Source organism: Bidens hawaiensis, unplaced genomic scaffold (genome assembly GCF_021521415.1).
Source record: "Bidens hawaiensis isolate Kalapana, Puna unplaced genomic scaffold, B.hawaiensis_p1.1 tig00010636_1, whole genome shotgun sequence".
NCBI classification, from domain to species: Eukaryota; Viridiplantae; Streptophyta; class Magnoliopsida; order Asterales; family Asteraceae; genus Bidens; species Bidens hawaiensis.
This window is the reverse complement of record NW_027491815.1, coordinates 586,693-604,467: the sequence shown is the minus strand read 5'-3', so window position 1 is coordinate 604,467 and position 17,775 is coordinate 586,693. Positions and strand designations below refer to the sequence as shown.

Sequence of the window (17,775 nt, the reverse complement as noted above, 5' to 3'; positions counted from 1 at the left end):
TGAAAAAGGCCAGTACGGGAGAAACCCCGTTCAGCCTCACTTATGGCACTGAAGCCATGGTCCCAGTCGAAATTGGTTTACCCTCACCAAGGGTCTTGATTCAGCTAGAAGACAATGATGCGGAAAGACGGTTAGACCTTATGCTAACCGAGGAATGCAGAGACTTAGCCGCAGCGCGTGAAGAAAACTACAAGCGACAAATGCAAAAGTACTACAACACGCGGGTAAAACTCTGCAACTTCAATGTAGGAGACTACATATTGCGTAACAACGAGGCTTCAAACCAAGAGCGCCCAAGAAAACTGGCACCGGTCTGGGAAGGACCGTACATTAACAAAGAAGTTTTGGGAAAAGACGCATATCGGCTCGAAAGGCTTGATGGCACTCCTATCCCAAGAACATTGAACGGAGCTCAATTACGCAAATATTACATGTAGATCAATTCCAAACTTGTAAAGAAAAGGCCTAGAGCCACTTCTAATGGAAATGATTCTCCTTTATCACATTGTGTTGATAGCCTTACCTTTATACTTATGAACTTCCCACACTGATATGCCGGTATTCACCGCATAAATATGGGAAGAAGTAAGTCGTTGCGTGTGGAAGGCGGCAAAACCCGCATAAACACATAAAACGGTAAAAATTTCTAAGGAAAAGATAAGGAAAACCTTCACGCAGGTCAGCTATAGGTGAAGTTTGGTCATCCCAATAAATGAGAGTGCGGGTACAGTGTCAAGGCGAAACCCTTCACATACTTAGCACTCGCAGGGAATTGAAACCAAGAAGGATCTTCTGGGCCATGCTTGCGAAAAGGGAAATAACATCCCCGCATAGCGGGAACGTTGAGAACTAGATTGTTTGAAGCTCCAGGATGGAATTGGTTCTTTAACATAATTGATCACTATGTTTAAAACTACCAAAACCTCGTGGAGAATCTACACAAGTGAAACTCAACGCTCCTGACTTGCGAGGAGGTTACACACCTACCCGCATCATACCCAAAGATCAAGCAGAAAAGTCGGGAATTTCTGCACGTGACATTAGGGAAACCGCGGAAAGAATCCCCACGGACAACCTTAAAACTAAATCCTTTTCAAAACCCCTTGCTTAAGTCCAAAGTTCACCTCACTTATTAACAATTCATGAGAAGAACATTGGACTGGGGGGACTTGAAGAGGTAGGTCCCAGCAGAGCCTAGTTGGACCCGCAAGACTCACCTTGAAGAGGGACGTCTGCGCAAAGACCAACTGATTCCGCAGGACCCACCATGCTCAGAGATGAAGACCTTACGCGCAGTACGCCAGCTGTTCCCGCAGGGAAAACCTCCCAATGGTGAAGTACCCCGCCTGTCCCCGCAGCTGCGGATACAAGCCATCAGGGAAGGCTACCCGCACTAATAGCAAGGCTACACGCACAAGGCACTAACTCTCAATAATTCAGTGTCACCTGAAGGAATGAGCAAGGCGGGAATACTCCCGCCCAAATGAGCCAGTCCGTATGCTTCTGGAAGATCTTTTGTACTATACCTGCCAAGGTATGGACAAAATAGACAAGATCTGACCAAAGCAGCCCATGAACCAATCACAGGGTGACAGCTCACCAACAACAGTACAAGGAGGAGCATGCTCTAGTACTGTTTGTCACTATTAGCCGCTGCCTACTCACCAACCCTTGTCGTGGCACGCACATAGCCTGCAGTTGGTAGAAAGGGAACAGTACACAGCCGGCCTTGTCACTATCAGCCGCTGCCTACCCACCAACCAGCATGGCACGTGCGTAGCCCATAGTTGGTAGAACAGGAATATTATACAGCTGGCTGTACCTGCTTGGAAACCTACCTTCGGCTATAAATACTCCAACACCTTGGAACGGTATGATCATCTTGTATCTTATCTTCTCTAGCAATCTCTCTTTATATACACATATTCAGAGCAATCTAGTCTGATTCTCACGCCGGAGGGTGGTCACAAGGAGGAACCCCCCCCCCCTCTCAGTGACGAGCTCACGGTGTCTGTTTTGCAGGTCATCAGAATAACCATCTCTGCCGGACCTAACCCTCGTGGGAAACATTACTTAACCCCCAGATTATTCATAATCTGCCCGGGGTCACCTAGTGTTTCTTCAGTTGTCATATGATCTATGTGTATCTACTAGGTGTCTACGCTCACTACCCTGATACCATCACATTAAATAAGTTTTTATATCTGTTTATCTACATGTCTAACAAAAAAGTGATTGATTTAACTAATTAACTCTCATTTGTCATCATATAGTGTATCTACTTCATCATATCGAGCCAACGTACAAACTCTTTAACTTCTTTTGATAATTTAATGGATGTACAACTATCGCACTCAACGTGTGGAACGGGCAAAGCCTATTTACAAAATAAATTACTCAAATTACCATGTAAATGTTTTGTATTAAAAAGGTAGTACATACATACATACATATTACAATTTACACTGGATAAATATGATATAAATTTTGTCATATATAATATTCGGCCAAACACATGTTTGGGATTCCTTATTTGCACCTTCTTTTGACTTGTTTAAGTTGTTTTGATAAGTTACTCTCTCTTAACTTATCAAAAACTCTTTTTTTCCTTCTTTAAAAAGCTAAAAAAGTCATATTACCCAAACACTTTTTTAACTTACATGAGTTAATAAGTATAAGGAGGTAAAAATAAGAAATCCCAAACACCTCAAACACTTTGAAGGGAATATATTAAATTCGTCCTTTTATTATAAGACTAATATGTTGGCTGATATTTTCAAATTTGGCAGGACCACCGTGACATGGCATTAATAGTATCATCAATTGTTCTTTTGTCACTAGGTGTGATATTAAGGGTCAAGTGGGAAAAATGATAATAACTTTCGTCGTTGTCGATAACAAGTATATATACAATAACACATACTGTCCAAATACCAAATTTGTAACATTGTGTAGCTCGATTGAACTGCATCCATGGCGGGAGGCGAAGGCTACACGTTAGAGTTTACACCCACATGGGTTATCGCGGTTGTCTGCACAGTTATTGTGGGGATCTCTCTTGCCGTTGAACGTCTACTCCATTATGGTGGCAAGGTTTGTCTGTTCATCTTTAGTTCTCCATTTTGTTTGATGACGGATTGAATATTTGGTGATATATAACTAAGGAGCTATTAAGAGGCTACCTCTGAATCGGTTAGATGTATAGCGTGTTTAGTTCATTAGAAACACGTGTTAACGGTTCATAGAGCCTCTTAATGGTTTCCAGAGAAATGCTAAATGATTCATGCTACTTATTAATTCAACACAAAATTGTCAAATAGCCCTAAGTTGCTCTTGTGCCCCTTCTATGCAGAAACTGAAAAAGGCAGGCCAAAAGCCACTATTTGAAGCCTTGCAAAAGATCAAAGAAGGTAAACATATTCATCACCTTTGAGCTTTATATGCATGTTTTTTTACGTTTTGATATTTTGTGAAATTGGTAAAACAAAATTTATTTACTAAATATTTCACTTTTGCTATTTTCGCCACCCGTCGATTTTCCAACTGGTTGATAATTTGTCGTGAATTCTTTACATATGTATCATTTATGTATTAGTTTTCACTAAGGGATTACAGAGATCCTACTTTACTAATGGATTACCGACGGATTTACCTGCCAGTAAAAATATATTAATTGTAGTGTTTTGTTGCATATTAACTACTAACCTTTGTTATTTTGTGTGTAGAGTTGATGCTTTTGGGGTTCATTTCACTTTTATTGACTGTGTTCCAAGGAAAAATTGTAAAGTTTTGTGTAAAGGAGAGTTTAATGAAACACCTTCTTCCATGCTCGTTGAGTGATAAAGAAAAGGCCGCAAAATATAAATTAGAGGCTACATCTCATATTCGTCACTTACTTGCGAAAGAAGCTCTGGGATATTGTGCTCAAAAGGTAACCCAAAAACTGTCGCAAATTTAACCTCCGGCTTGTGACTTGTCGCAAATACCGACCCCCAATTTTGGTCCCAAACGGCGTGGTCGTAAAATGGTCTTAAACAAAAAATAGTTTTGAAAGTTAATATTCGAATTTAAAATATGAAAATAATAAATTTAATGTTTAATACGGTTGTAGAAACTGAAATGAAAAACAAATTTAAAATTTAATGTTGTGATGGTCACAAACCAGTCGTAAATGGTTATTTACGACCGATATACTACTAGAATGGTGTATGCCATTTGAATCATTTTTTAGTTGGTAAAAGATTCAATACAAAGACTTCTTATCGTACAAAACGTATAATTTCATGACAGTTTCATATGTAAAGTATATTTTAAACTTAGTACTAGAGGTGGTAAATGGGTTGGGTTGGGTCGAACGAGTCATGGGTTGAAATGAGTCATGGGTTAAAACGAGATGAGTCAAAATGAGTTTGGGTCAAAACGAGTCAATTAAAAAAAAGGTTGTTTTGGTTTGGGTCAAAATAGGTTAGGGTCAAAACCGGGTGTTTTTTTTTTTTTTTGAACGAGAATAACGGCGGAAACATTTTAGTTTTTTTAGATTTTTCGTTTTTTACTTATATTTTAAGTTATGATTTTTTTATAGTATTTATTTTGAATTTTTTTAAGGGGTTTTCTATTAAGATCAAAAATCCTCAAAAAAATATTCAAAAATAATAATAAAAAAATTATAACTCAAAATATAAATCATAAACAAAAAAAGTAAAAACACTAAAATGTTTCATACGTTGTCCTCGTTCTAAAATAAAAAAAAAACATCTAGAATCGAACCAAAACCGAAAGAATCGACGTAAATGAAACAAAGAAACAAAAGGCCAAAACCGGACCACGTCAATCGAAATACGAAAAAATCAATCAAAACGAAACTAAAAGAATTCAAACCGAACAAAAACAAAACTGAAAAAACGAACAAAAACAAGTCCGGAATCAACCAGAAAGAAACAAAAGAAACCAAAACCCAACACGTCACGGGTGAAAACTCGTGTTGACTTGAAACCTGAACCGAACCCGTCCGATCTGAACCCCGTTTAGTGCCGAAACCTGTCTTGTACAAAAACCCGCTCCGATCCGGAACCTATCACATTTCCTTAAGACACTAACCCACATCGACCCATTTCTTTGAACTTGTCGACCCATTTTGACCCGAAAATAAAAGGATGAAATTTCAAATGACTCATTTTGACCCATTTATTTAAAACCTTTTACCCAAACCAACTCATTTACCTTTTAAAACAACTCAAATTGACTCATTTGAAAGGGTTTGGATCAAGATTAACACCCCTACTTAGTACGTTTTGAGTTAAGATCCTGTTTAGAATCACTTTCCTTTTTTTTATATACATGACAATTAAAATTAAGTTCATGACTAAAATTGTATATGCTTTTCATGTATTCACAGGGCAAGGTCCCGCTTCTATCTCTTGATGCATTGCATCATCTACACATATTTATTTTTGTCCTAGCTGTCGTTCATGTGACATTTTCTGCGCTTACAGTTGTATTCGGAGTGATTAAGGTTCGTTAAAATTTAACAATAGTTAATTTTTCCTCTTCTTAACTTACTATTAGTATGGTTGTATGTTTTGTTCTGTCACCAATATAAATTGTTGTCATGGCTTAGATACGTCAATGGAAGCAGTGGGAAGAATCTATCAATAAAGATAACTTTGATCACTCACAAGGTAAGGCTAGAGGTTTTTATTGTACTGTTCTATCGGTTTTGATGAAAATTCTAGGCCGAAGTTGTAAATATGGTTTCATAAACCGACGAGTTTTACTGGTTTGATGGTTTAACCCTTGGTTTTATGGTTCAAACCGATCTTTTTATTTTTTTTATTCAAAACCAGTAATTTGTATTAGAACTTCTAAAATAATGTAAGATAGTTCAAACTTATAATATGTCACTATATATAATAATTTCTGACACAATATATATGAAGATGATTAGATTTTGGGTGTAATATCTAACCCATGTAATAAATATTACATAAGTCGTGTTTGGGTTAATATGTTTTATTTTTGTAAACAAATTAATGAGTTAGTGTTAGTTTCAAAGTTATTTATAAATCAAATGTACCTTGCAGTTTTAGAGAGTAAAGTCACACATGTTAAAGATAATGACTTTATTAAGAGCCGTTTCTTTGGTTTTGGGCAAACGTTCGGCATTTCGAGCATGGCTGGTAAGTCACGCTATTATAAAATTACATGGCTGGTGTAGCTAAATGTACTTCTATGTACCAAATATACCCCTCATATGATATGGATTTTATATTTATTCAATGAGAGAGAGCCCACTAAATACGTGAGAGGGGAAATTCGTTTAGTAGTGCCCTAAATTAATTTTTATTTATTTTTTTAGAAATAGATACATTTTAAATATGATACAATACATTGGTAAGTCAGTGGCGAAGCTTGGATGAAAACACATGAAGAAAGAACTCTATATATTTATGACGAACCATGTATACAAATTCCCGGACGAATTTGAACAAATTTACACTACTCAGTAAAAAGGAAACCGGGCGAAAAGGGGGGGGGGAGTTGGTTTTTTCCAAGATTATGCACTTCTTAAAAGGTTTATGGGGTGTTTGGGATTCCTTATTCTTGCCTCCTTATAACTTTTCATTAACTTAATAAGTTACAAAAGTGTAACTTATGGAACTTTTCCTCTCACAATATAAGCAATCCCAAACACCTTATTACTTTTCAAAAAGTTTATAAGTTATAAGTTGATGAAAATAAGCAATTCCAAACACCTACTTAATCGCAAGAGCTACCAATATCCTTTAATGAACTAATATAACCTAATTATGGTTCTATGTCTTTATTGACTTTGATCTCTCGTGAATTTTACAGCGTTCTTTCTTCAAACAATTCTATGGATCGGTCACCAAATCAGACTATGTAGTACTTCGTTTGGGATTTATTTCGGTGAGCATCTAAATCCAAGAATACTATATATTGTATTATGTTTTATATAAGCAATTAGGTTGTTTACCAACTATATTACATATACATTTGTAGGTAAATGATATAAAATTTTAAAAAGCATCATTTAATTTATAGTTTCACATATGCATAATATGCACATGTATACATAAGAAGTATAAAATTGAAAAAGTGCGAACCATTGATAAATAATTAAACGCTTAGATTTGTATATTCTTTTTTTCTTTTCGTTAGTGTTTTGTAATGATCTTCACTCTATGTACAGTGTTCTCAAGTCAACAACTTTTTTGGGTACATTTTTATTTCTTTTGTAGACACATTGCAAGGCGAACCCAAAGTTCAATTTTCACAAATACATGATAAGGGCTTTGGAAGATGATTTTAAGAAAGTTGTTGGAATCAGGTAAGTTTTTCTTTGAGAAATAGTTTGCCTTTGATTTTTGATTTTCAAAAATATTATTCTCAGTGGCGAACACTGACGAAACCACAACGAATCATATAAAGTCCTAGCTAGGGGTTCAACTCATACAAAAAAAAATCTATTTTGTAAAATCACAAGACCCCAACTGTAGTAAATTCTTTCACTTTTTTATATCCAAAGTTATATATAGTAACACTCTTCATATTCATCAAGATTTTCTACTCCCTATGTAATCAATGTGGTTTCTTTGAAACCTTTAAAGTTAATAAGCCACCTCTTAGACTCTCAAAAGTCAATTTTGGAAATGTCATATTATGGGTTCATTTGAATAAGGATTTTTTTTTAAATTTGTTGCAGCTGGTATCTTTGGGTATTCGTGGTCTTGTTCTTGTTGATGAACGTTTAACGGTAAGCAACGACATTCTATATATAGTCTAAGTATGCACGTATTCTACTAGCCGACCAACTCTCAACATTGTTTAAATCTTTTCTTTAGCTTCTCTTCAAAGGTTGACTGAGTAAAATAATATTCACAAAGGAACACGTCAAACAGATTGAAAGTCTCCCAAAGTATAATACAATTATAATACATATATAAAACATATATACAAAATGTAAGTTTTGCTTTTTACAAAAGGTGTTCCGGGCCAACCTGGCCCGCACTCTAAAATTACCCATTTTGACCTGTTACTCAACTCTGTTATAGCACAAAATCAGTGATCACCTCTTTTTTTTTTTTTACTTCTTTTGGTCATACCATATATCTTGGATGTTTTGCAGATTTGAATATATACTTTTGGATATCTTTCCTCCCTTTTTTTGTAAGTACCTCAACTAAGTTTATTACTAGCTTTAATTCATCATCAGTTTTTATTTATATATATTTGTATTACCAGCTTCTACTTGCTGTGGGAACAAAGCTGGAGCACATAATAATTCAGTTAGCTCATGAGGTTGCTGAAAAACATGTAGCCATAGAAGGCGAATTACTTGTGCACCCGTCAGATGATCATTTTTGGTTTCAACGCCCCAAAATCGTGCTTTTCTTAATACATTTTATCCTTTTTCAAAATGCATTTGAGATTGCATTCTTCTTCTGGATTTGGGTACGTTTTCTTTTCGTCTACGTAAGCAAATAAAGTTATGCATAAATTGATATTGAGTTATTGACATCATACTGCTTTTCATCTTTAATATTAGGTTCAATATGGCTTTGATTCATGTATAATGGGGAAAGTGGTTTACATCATCCCACGGCTGGTTATCGGGTAAGTTCTCTATTATGTGAATATTTTCTTCTATAGATATGCATAATAGGTCTAGGGCCCAACCCAGAAAAGCCCATAATCGATCTTGAGCCCGATCCATAAAAGCCCAAAATGAGTCTTAGGCCCATCTCATAAAATCCAATAATCAGTCTTGGGCCCAATCCATAAAGACCACACTCGGTCTTGGCCCAATCCATAAAGCCCACAATCGGACTTGTGCCCAGCCCATAAAAGCCCACAATCAATCTTGGGCTTGGCCCGCAAAAGCCTACATTCGGTTTCGTCTTGACCCATAAAAGCTCACAAATTGATATAGAGCCGAACCCATAAAAGATAGAACTAGGCCTAGTTAGGACAGATTGGGACTGTTGGGCCCAAATCATATACCTTTTTAAGTTGTAAACCGGGCCTTGTGGGCTTGAACCGCACCGCACTAAACTTGCTTAAACTTTGGTTTTATTTCAGGGTGTTTATTCAGGTTTTGTGTAGTTACAGTACTCTACCACTTTACGCCCTCGTGACTCAGGTAGATCTTATTTCATTTCTAATCAGGTGTTATTTTTTATCTAAACAAACAACCCTGAGTCATTTTCATGACCAAATTCTAGATGGGAACTCATTTCAAGAAGTCTATATTTGAGGAGCATATACAGGCCAAAGTTGTGGGTTGGGCTCAAAATGCCAAGAAAAAGATGGCCCATAACAGTGGGGCCAATGACTCGGGCCAAGATGGCCCAACTGCCTCCACCACTGTTTTCAAGGGTATTCAAATTGGTCAGATTAATCAGAACCAACAGTCCTGAAAAAATGATCCATACTCAGTATACTATTCTTTGTACTTTTATGTGTCTTTGTTATCTTTTTCTTTTTGGTGTACGAGTCACTTTTTATTAAAATTGTAATAATTATAAATAGCTTTACATTTTCATATGAGAAATAGTATGATAGCATGCATAAACAAAGAACTAATCCATTGGTGTTGGTTAAGACCGTGTTTAGCATGGGTCTTAATAAAGTTTGTACGTCTCGTCTCGTCTCCTCTTAGACGACAAATGAGTTAATTTGTTTCCCAAGAATACAAACAACCAGAACAATATGTACAGACGACAGAGATATCTCATACACCCGATATAGCACCGGCCTTTTTGGTGTTTTCAAGTTTCTAAAAATAGAAGAGGCATGGAACCCGATATAGCACCGGCCTTTTTGGTGTTTTCAAGTTTCTAAAAATAGAAGAGGCATGGAATGAATTTGGGAGTGCTCCTCTCTAATACGATGAAATGTTTTTGCCATGTGTAGGTGTTTAAACGAGCCAAGTCGCTTGCGTGTTACTAGAGATCGGCTCACTAAAATCTCTAATCAACTTGAGCTTAAAAGATCTTAAGCTCGAGCCTAAAAATAGTTTGTTTAACATATGAGCCCATGCCCTAGCCCGATTTTCAGTTATCGAGTTAGAGTAGACTTACGAGCCTAAGCGAGCCGATTATGATGTCTTAGAGTTGACTAGTTGTTAGCCCATCTGGTTCTACCGTGGTATACCGTAATCACATGTTACGTTTTGGATACATACATATTATACATACATAGATGGTAAACCATGGCATAATTCAGTAATTCACATCTTCAAATGTCTAGAACGCATATGCTTATAAATTTATAATCACGCATTTTAATTTTAACGTACGGGATACATCGTTATAAATAGCACCCATTTAAAACATCATTTAAAATCAACTAGAGCAAGACCAATATCAAGTTTCATCTCGTTAATTATTATCTTGGAATAGTCAATTCCTTCTTGGAAAAAAAAGAGAGCATTAAATTGAAAATGTGTTAACTGAAGGCGGTAATCACGCCACATGCATATGGAAAAATATGATTTTGTAGCATTTTTCAATAATTTGATTTTGAATTATGTTTTTGTAGGGGTAATTTCATATAATAGTAACCAAGTTTTAAAAGTGTTTCAATTAGGTCACTCAACTTTAAAAAGTGTTCCAATTAGGTCTCTCAACTTTTATATTTTATTAAGACAGAGTTACAAATTTTGTCCTTTAAAAAAAGCCAAATTACGGTTCGTGTCCTTTTCTAAGTTTCCTTGCAGGCGGTGTATTTTAAACATTTTTTTCCTACAAGTTTTGTCCTTTACGCTAACTGGGTTAAAAAAACTCAGTTAAGTATGACATGTGCCAGACATGTGATGGGCATAATTGTAATTTTAATACATCCCTCCTTTCTCTCTTCTTTCTCTCTAAGCCACCACCATCACCATAAATTCCGGCCACCATAATATGTATCTAACTAACGTATCGGCATAGCTATACTCCGGTCTCATTAATTCTCCGACGAGTCTTCAAGACTGACTTAATTGCACCATTAATCAATGAATCCTCCCCTGTGTTCGTTTCTTCTACCCCAATTAATGATTGTTTGCAATTGTTACATAACGTTCAACTGAGGCCACACACTTACGCGATTAGGTTTGCAAGCAACCCATTGATTATGGTTTCTTCAAGCATCCCAAACGACCCCGTTACAGATCGGTTATTATTCCCATCTCTTCTCTATATATTTAGTTATCATAGTTGGTGGTTGTAGGGTGTGTTCAATTTACGAACTGTCGGCGATGGCTTACCTCCGGTTGTCTCTATCATCGTCGGTTGTTGTCGGGTTCAATTTAAGAACCCTAGGCGGCGGCCATCTGCTGATGGCAGTGCTCCGGTGTGGGGAAGTTCGCCGTCGTCGTCGATTGTTGCCGGGGTGGTAGTTTGGTGGTGGAACTTTCTGAGGGCGCTTCTAGCATTATTGTTCGAATGGGTTATAGTGTTCATGAATTTGGTTGGTAGCAGCTTCAATTTTGTAATCTTATTTATAACCTAATATTGTCAATTTGATGATTTATGCAAAGCATGAGGCCCAATTCAATACAGAAAATATGGGGGTTACAGTTATCCAGGTAGCCCTCTCTCATTTTACAGTTTGTTGACCACCGATTTCGGTTGAAGAATCATTAATATTAATCTTGAAAAGAAAAGCTACCGGAAAGTGTGAACGGAAAGTGTGGTGGCGGTTTGTGAGATGGAGAGGAGGTGGTGGTGGTGGGTTGAATGGAATCTGCAATGAGGTGGCCGGAATTTATGGTGGCCGGAATTTATGGTGATGGTGGTGGCTTAGAGAGAAAGGAGGGATATATTAAAATTACAATTATGCCCATCACATGTCTGGCACATGTCATACTTAACTGAGTTTTTCTAACCCAGTTAGCGTAAAGGACAAAACTTGTAGGAAAAAAAAGTTTAAAGTACACCGCCTGCAAGGAAACTTAGAAAATGACACGAACCGTAATTTGGCTTTTTTTAAAGGACAAAATTTGTAATTCTGTCTTTTATTAAATTAAAGGTTTTAACATGTTTTTTTAACGTTTTTATTTTTTGTTTCACATAAGAAATCTTTTTATCTTTTTGTTGATATTAACGTTGAGTGGCGACTTGAATTTTATTTTTTGTTTTTGAATTTTAATATAATTAACGTTTTTTAATTTTTTAAAAATATAACTACATATATTGCAAATTCCGACCCCCACATCTTATCCTCCATTTCTTTCTTGACAAACAAAAAAACTGGTGAGACTCGATTTGAAGATTTAGTGACCCGATTTGAGAAAAATATGCATGAGTAACCTAATTGGAACACTTTTGAAAGTTGATTACTATTCTATTAGATATTCCCTTTTTTTTAATATAAATTTGAATATAAAATATAAACTATGGCTGGATATGTCCCGTAATAAAATAAAATTATCATACAAATTAGTATAAAACAAATTTTATATTAAAGTTGGTGTCTGGGAATAACCGAACATGTAACTTGGACGGTTTTTTGTCGTTTAACATTACAAAAATAATAAATATTAAATTCGGTTTTCAGTTTTAATGCTATTTAAATAATTGGTTACAGAAAAATAAAGGTGTAAAGTAGAATATGTATTTATTTGAACTTTGTATGATTCGAAAGCATTGCATCTGGTGTCTCCACATGTCTCTACCATCCAGAAGTTAATGGCATTCCTTTTCAATTGTTTTCTTATAAACTTTTACAATCAAGCATAAAACTAAGTTTAATAATCATCCAACTTTGTTATTACGATATAACAAGCTACTATTTTAAATATGTTCTAATATTTCATACATTCTAGACAAATTTAGTGACTTTAAAGCGTTCAATTCATTCAAGCTTTCGATTAAAAATCATTTGCGTTTAACTGTGTGTTCTTGAAATCATGTGTTAGCCTTTTTGTTTGCATCACATGTTTATATACTTTAATATGTCAAATTTATGTTGATGGACCTTTCTCGTGAAAATCAGAAAGTGTTCATTTATATTACTTAAATAATAATATAAATAGCTATAATGGAGTATAAAAGAAAAATACTGTTCAAATATTTAACAAATTCATTTATCATTTTTATTAATTTCTGAAAATAGTAACCCAATAAATCCTCAAACATACTTCATTTTCAATGTTTGTATTATTTACAATGATCATAGTTGACTTTATATTGAAACAACTCAAACAAGTCTCCACAAGTTAATATCAACTGGTGACTTTTTATAATAAAAAGTAAATGATCGAGTCAATAACTTTAAACCAAACCAGGTTTTCCTGTAGACTTGGTCCCTTTTTGTTTTTTTTTTTGTGAAAGTGTATAATAAAAATGAAAAACCATATGACAACAAGGACATTGGAAGAGAAAGTTTCAAATTCATCAAGTAAACAATTTGTCAAAAATATTTATATTAATAACTCTTTTTAATAATTCAAGGCAATGTCGGTCGCTAATTTAAAAAAAAATGTATTTGATTTCTTTTTCGCTTCAATTTTGTATCTTTATTTCAAATAACAAACTTTATTAATTTTTATCATTTGAAAATTCTCGTGTATTACACGGGTTCAAAAGCTAGTACAATGATATGCTTGTATAAATTTTATAGTTGATATGTTGCTTAATATTTGTAAAAGTACAATGAGTTTAAATAGTTAAATCATAATTCATTTGTTGTTAATAGTTCATACTAATAACTTAATTAATAACACTCATAACTTCCGGTGCCATGAATAAAGATAACCTTACTCTATAGTTATCATAGATTGACACTTGATTTTCGTTCAATTTTGCTCATATGATGATATGGATGATTATGAGTGAAATAGGGAAATGTAAATTCCTTGCAAGAGAGAGAATCATTTGTAATTTATGATGATAATTATGCGAGTGAGATTCCTTTCGAGAACAAAAACGAGATTTAAGAATTTCACTAGCTAAATTGTCAATTGTTTATATCGGTCAATATGTCATTGTTTGTACTACTATAAAATCAAATTGCCAAGTATAATATATTTTTAGATGTTTTATGATAAATACAAAATGATTCCGTTAAGTTTATACTACAAATATTTTTTTCTAGCTATTAATGAGTTATTTGTATAAGGTATCATAAATATTCTTTCTTTTCTTTCATTAAATTATGTAGAGAATACAAAGTTATAAACAAACAATCTACTACGAATTATTCAATTTCGGGATGATTATATTTGTCACTTGGTGGATTATTTGGAGATTCAGAAATGACTTGGTATTTGAGAAGAATCGGCATAACAAAGAAACGATATTTGATGAAATTTTAAATTTCTCGTTCTTATGGTACAGTAGCAGAAATCGTAAATGTAATATTTCTATGATCGAATGGCTTAAAAACCCTCTATTGTATTTGTAATGTTTTATGTTTTTTTGTTCTAGCTACTTGCTATGACTGTTTTTATTTATTTTTATAAAATACCGCCTTTTCAAAAAAAAACTACGAATTATTCAATTTTGGTGTATAGAATAAAGATACTTAAGACTTAAGAGTAGGGGCTGAGCACATTCGGTATTGGTATCGATTGATGCCGCTACCAGTATCGATTTGATACCGTCGGTACCAGAGTTTTGAGTTTAGGTAACGATACTGGTATTTCTTGAAATTTTTACCTTTAATACCGGTACTAATTATCGGTACCGATTTCATCCCTATTTAAGAGTTAAGACATGCTAATATGGTTGAACATACACCACCTAATTTTTTTAGAATTTCAAGGAAAATGATCCCATCATTCAATCTTGATTATTAAACAAACACAAGTAATTCTACTAGCACGTTGCGGCGCAGCAAGTTAAATAAACAACATGTTCGAAGTTACCGCTCTTTGCGACGGGTCGAAAGTCAGTCGATATTAGTTCATAAGTACTCATATTCATATTAAGATAAGTGTTTTTTTTAATTACCTGTTGATTGAGTATTGTTTGTTTATGTCACCATGGATCATATTTTCATATTCATTTGTTGAACTGTCCAACAAACAAACGACTAATTAAACTCTTTAAATTTGTCATCATATATTCATATGTGAATCTAAATGGTTTTAGACCTTTCCCATTAAGGTCATTCATGGCTTATGTAGAGGAGATTTGTTAGAAGGATAAAAAAGACATATATTGTGGAGGGCCATCCATCCTTAAAGATCCTTCCTCAAAGATGGTGAAGGATGGTGGTTGGTGGGTTCTCAATGTTGGTGATGTGGAAATTATGAGGTTGTTTGTGGAAAGAATGAATATGTTATTGTTGTAGGTAAAAAGTGTTTGTGAAAAGAATGAATGGAAAGCTGATGTGACATGCTGACTAGGCTATTTGTAATAAGAATTGCCCTAAACTGATGCAGACACTCTTAAACTTAAGTTCATAAGTCATAACTTCACATGTGAATCGAGTCTAAACTGTCCTAGAATTTTAAAATTTTGATGGACCCACCCAACTATTGGAATCGAGTGTGAAACGGGGCCAGACCTATTTATAATATAAAAATCACAATATTGTTTAGTGGTTCCTTTGAAACGGTAGTAAACACTTATATATCTATTATCATTTTAATATAATTTAATTTGGCACTTATTGTATTAGTTTTAACTTGTTTCATAACAAGTATTGTTATAAAATAACTTAATCCTAGTCAAATAGTTTTGTAGATGTATATCAGAAATATACTTTTTAGTTACAAAAGTGTGGTTAAACATACACCATATACCGATAGCTAATCAGAGTATGTAACGGATATAAAGTTTGTAATCAAACAAGAACGGGTAGAAATGGACAGGTCAATAGTTCGTTGCGAATACAGATATGCACCACCAAAATAAACAGTCAGGCTAGGATCTTTAACCAAAGATACATATTTCACCACTCTGGCTAAGAAACACCATTGCCATATTCATTGAATACAAACACCTACATAAATAGGAGAAAACCTAATGACTAAAAATATGAATTACTTTTGAATATGGGTAACCCACTAATAGCACTGCTTTAAAAAAAAAAAAAAAAAAAAAAAACTAGTCGCACGATTGAATGGCTAAAGGAAATAAAATACTGAAAATTAAACGTGTGATAAAAGAAACAAAAATACGTAAACTAATAAAATGTTGAAAACAGTTGAAGATCCATTTTATGTATGCATGGATTGAGATTGGGTCACGGAGCGGGTCGTAACTGCTATCATATACATTTTTTTTTTATTTTCAAATACAAAAACATATAAATTAAATATTTATTGTGTTTAAAACAACCATTTATATAAGGTAAAAACATCAATATATATTGATTTTTTATCAATGACTTCCAATTTTGTTTTCATACACACTCACCGCGTTTCACGATCTTTTATATATATATATAATGACTTCCAATTTTGTTTTCATACACACTCACCGCGTTTCACGATCTTTTATATATATATATTATATATATATATATAAAAGATCGTGAAACGCGGTGAGTGTGTATGAAAACAAAATTGGAAGTCATTGATAAAAAATCAATATATATTGATGTAGTTTGTTACAAAGGTGTGATTGATGCTCATAAAGTCACAGGGATCCAACTGCAAGTGGCAATGGTGGGACCGTAGCTATACACGTGTACAGGTCTCCAAACGAAACGAAAAAACGCGAATGTAGTTTGTGCATATTCGTTCATTTAACTTTAAAGAATGAACACGAAACTTTAAACACACAAATATATGAATGAATGTGTTTTGATATTTTAAACGAACATGAATGAAACATAATAAAAGAACAAAATTGCCCAAGGGTCAATTAGTATTACTAATAAATAATATTAAATTGATAAATATATAAAAAAGACATACACACGAACGAACGTAAATGAACAAACTAAAAAGAAAGCTAAAAAACGTAAATGCACGAGTGTGACTCATGTTCATGTTCATTCGTATAATTAACACAAACAAAGTCCCTTTTCAAGTTTGTTCGTCTATTACACAAACTAACTTACTGTTGAACGGGTTTGCTACACACTCGATTCATTCTAGGAAGTTTTTCACCAACTTCTCCAAAGTTTTTCATGGGCTCTATCCCGTGTCACATTACATAGAGAAATGCATAACATGTTTTCTTAGTTTCCAAGTCTTAACACCATTTTATTAGTTAAAAAAAGTGAATATCTCATAGAATAGTAACCAACTTTCAAAACTGTTCTAATTAGGTTACTCATGTATATTTTTCAACCGTTATTCAATTGGTTCTCTTTGTATACAACATAATATAAATTATTCCACCGTTTTTAGTTACGATCGGTTCAAGCTTTTAACGAGACAATCTGTAGTAACTTACGCGCGGCTCTACTTGTTTACACCATACTTTTAGTAGTAAAAATTACTTTAAAAACAATCATCAATTAACTTGAAATGTGACCTAAATAATATTGACACATGATCCAATCTAAAACTGTTAGTAAAGTAACATGAAACATTTAATGAATATACTTATTTACACACCAGAGATAATTTAATAAAAATGGAAAAAAAATTAAAAGAGAATAAACAAATATTGTATTCAAGGCTCCCAATTGTCATCAATAATTTTACATGTTTCACCAAGAACCACTCCGTATACTCTAATTATCTAATTGTAATATGTAAAGCGATTATATAACTTAACTTCACATGCTCCAACTATTTTTTTTTTAAAACATATTTTTAATATAAAAATTACCATGCTTTTTTAATATACATAAAAAAAATTCCAAAAG

At 34.0% G+C, this 17,775-nt stretch overlaps 1 protein-coding gene and 1 pseudogene across 2 annotated transcripts in view; one reads left to right on the top strand and one right to left on the bottom strand.

Moving 5' to 3' along the window:
* LOC143535841 (CBS domain-containing protein CBSX3, mitochondrial-like) overlaps window positions 1–17,775 on the bottom strand; it is a 259,822-nt gene that overhangs the window by 93,808 nt on the left and 148,239 nt on the right. The window lies entirely within an intron of this gene.
* On the top strand, window positions 2,833–9,579 carry LOC143535802 (MLO-like protein 1; annotated as a pseudogene). The gene is made up of 15 exons (XR_013135774.1): window positions 2,833–3,093; window positions 3,353–3,410; window positions 3,726–3,931; window positions 5,396–5,512; window positions 5,618–5,678; window positions 6,081–6,176; window positions 6,853–6,927; window positions 7,260–7,348; window positions 7,724–7,766; window positions 7,863–7,875; window positions 8,084–8,187; window positions 8,263–8,472; window positions 8,567–8,634; window positions 9,100–9,160; window positions 9,243–9,579. The product of XR_013135774.1 is annotated as an MLO-like protein 1 (transcript).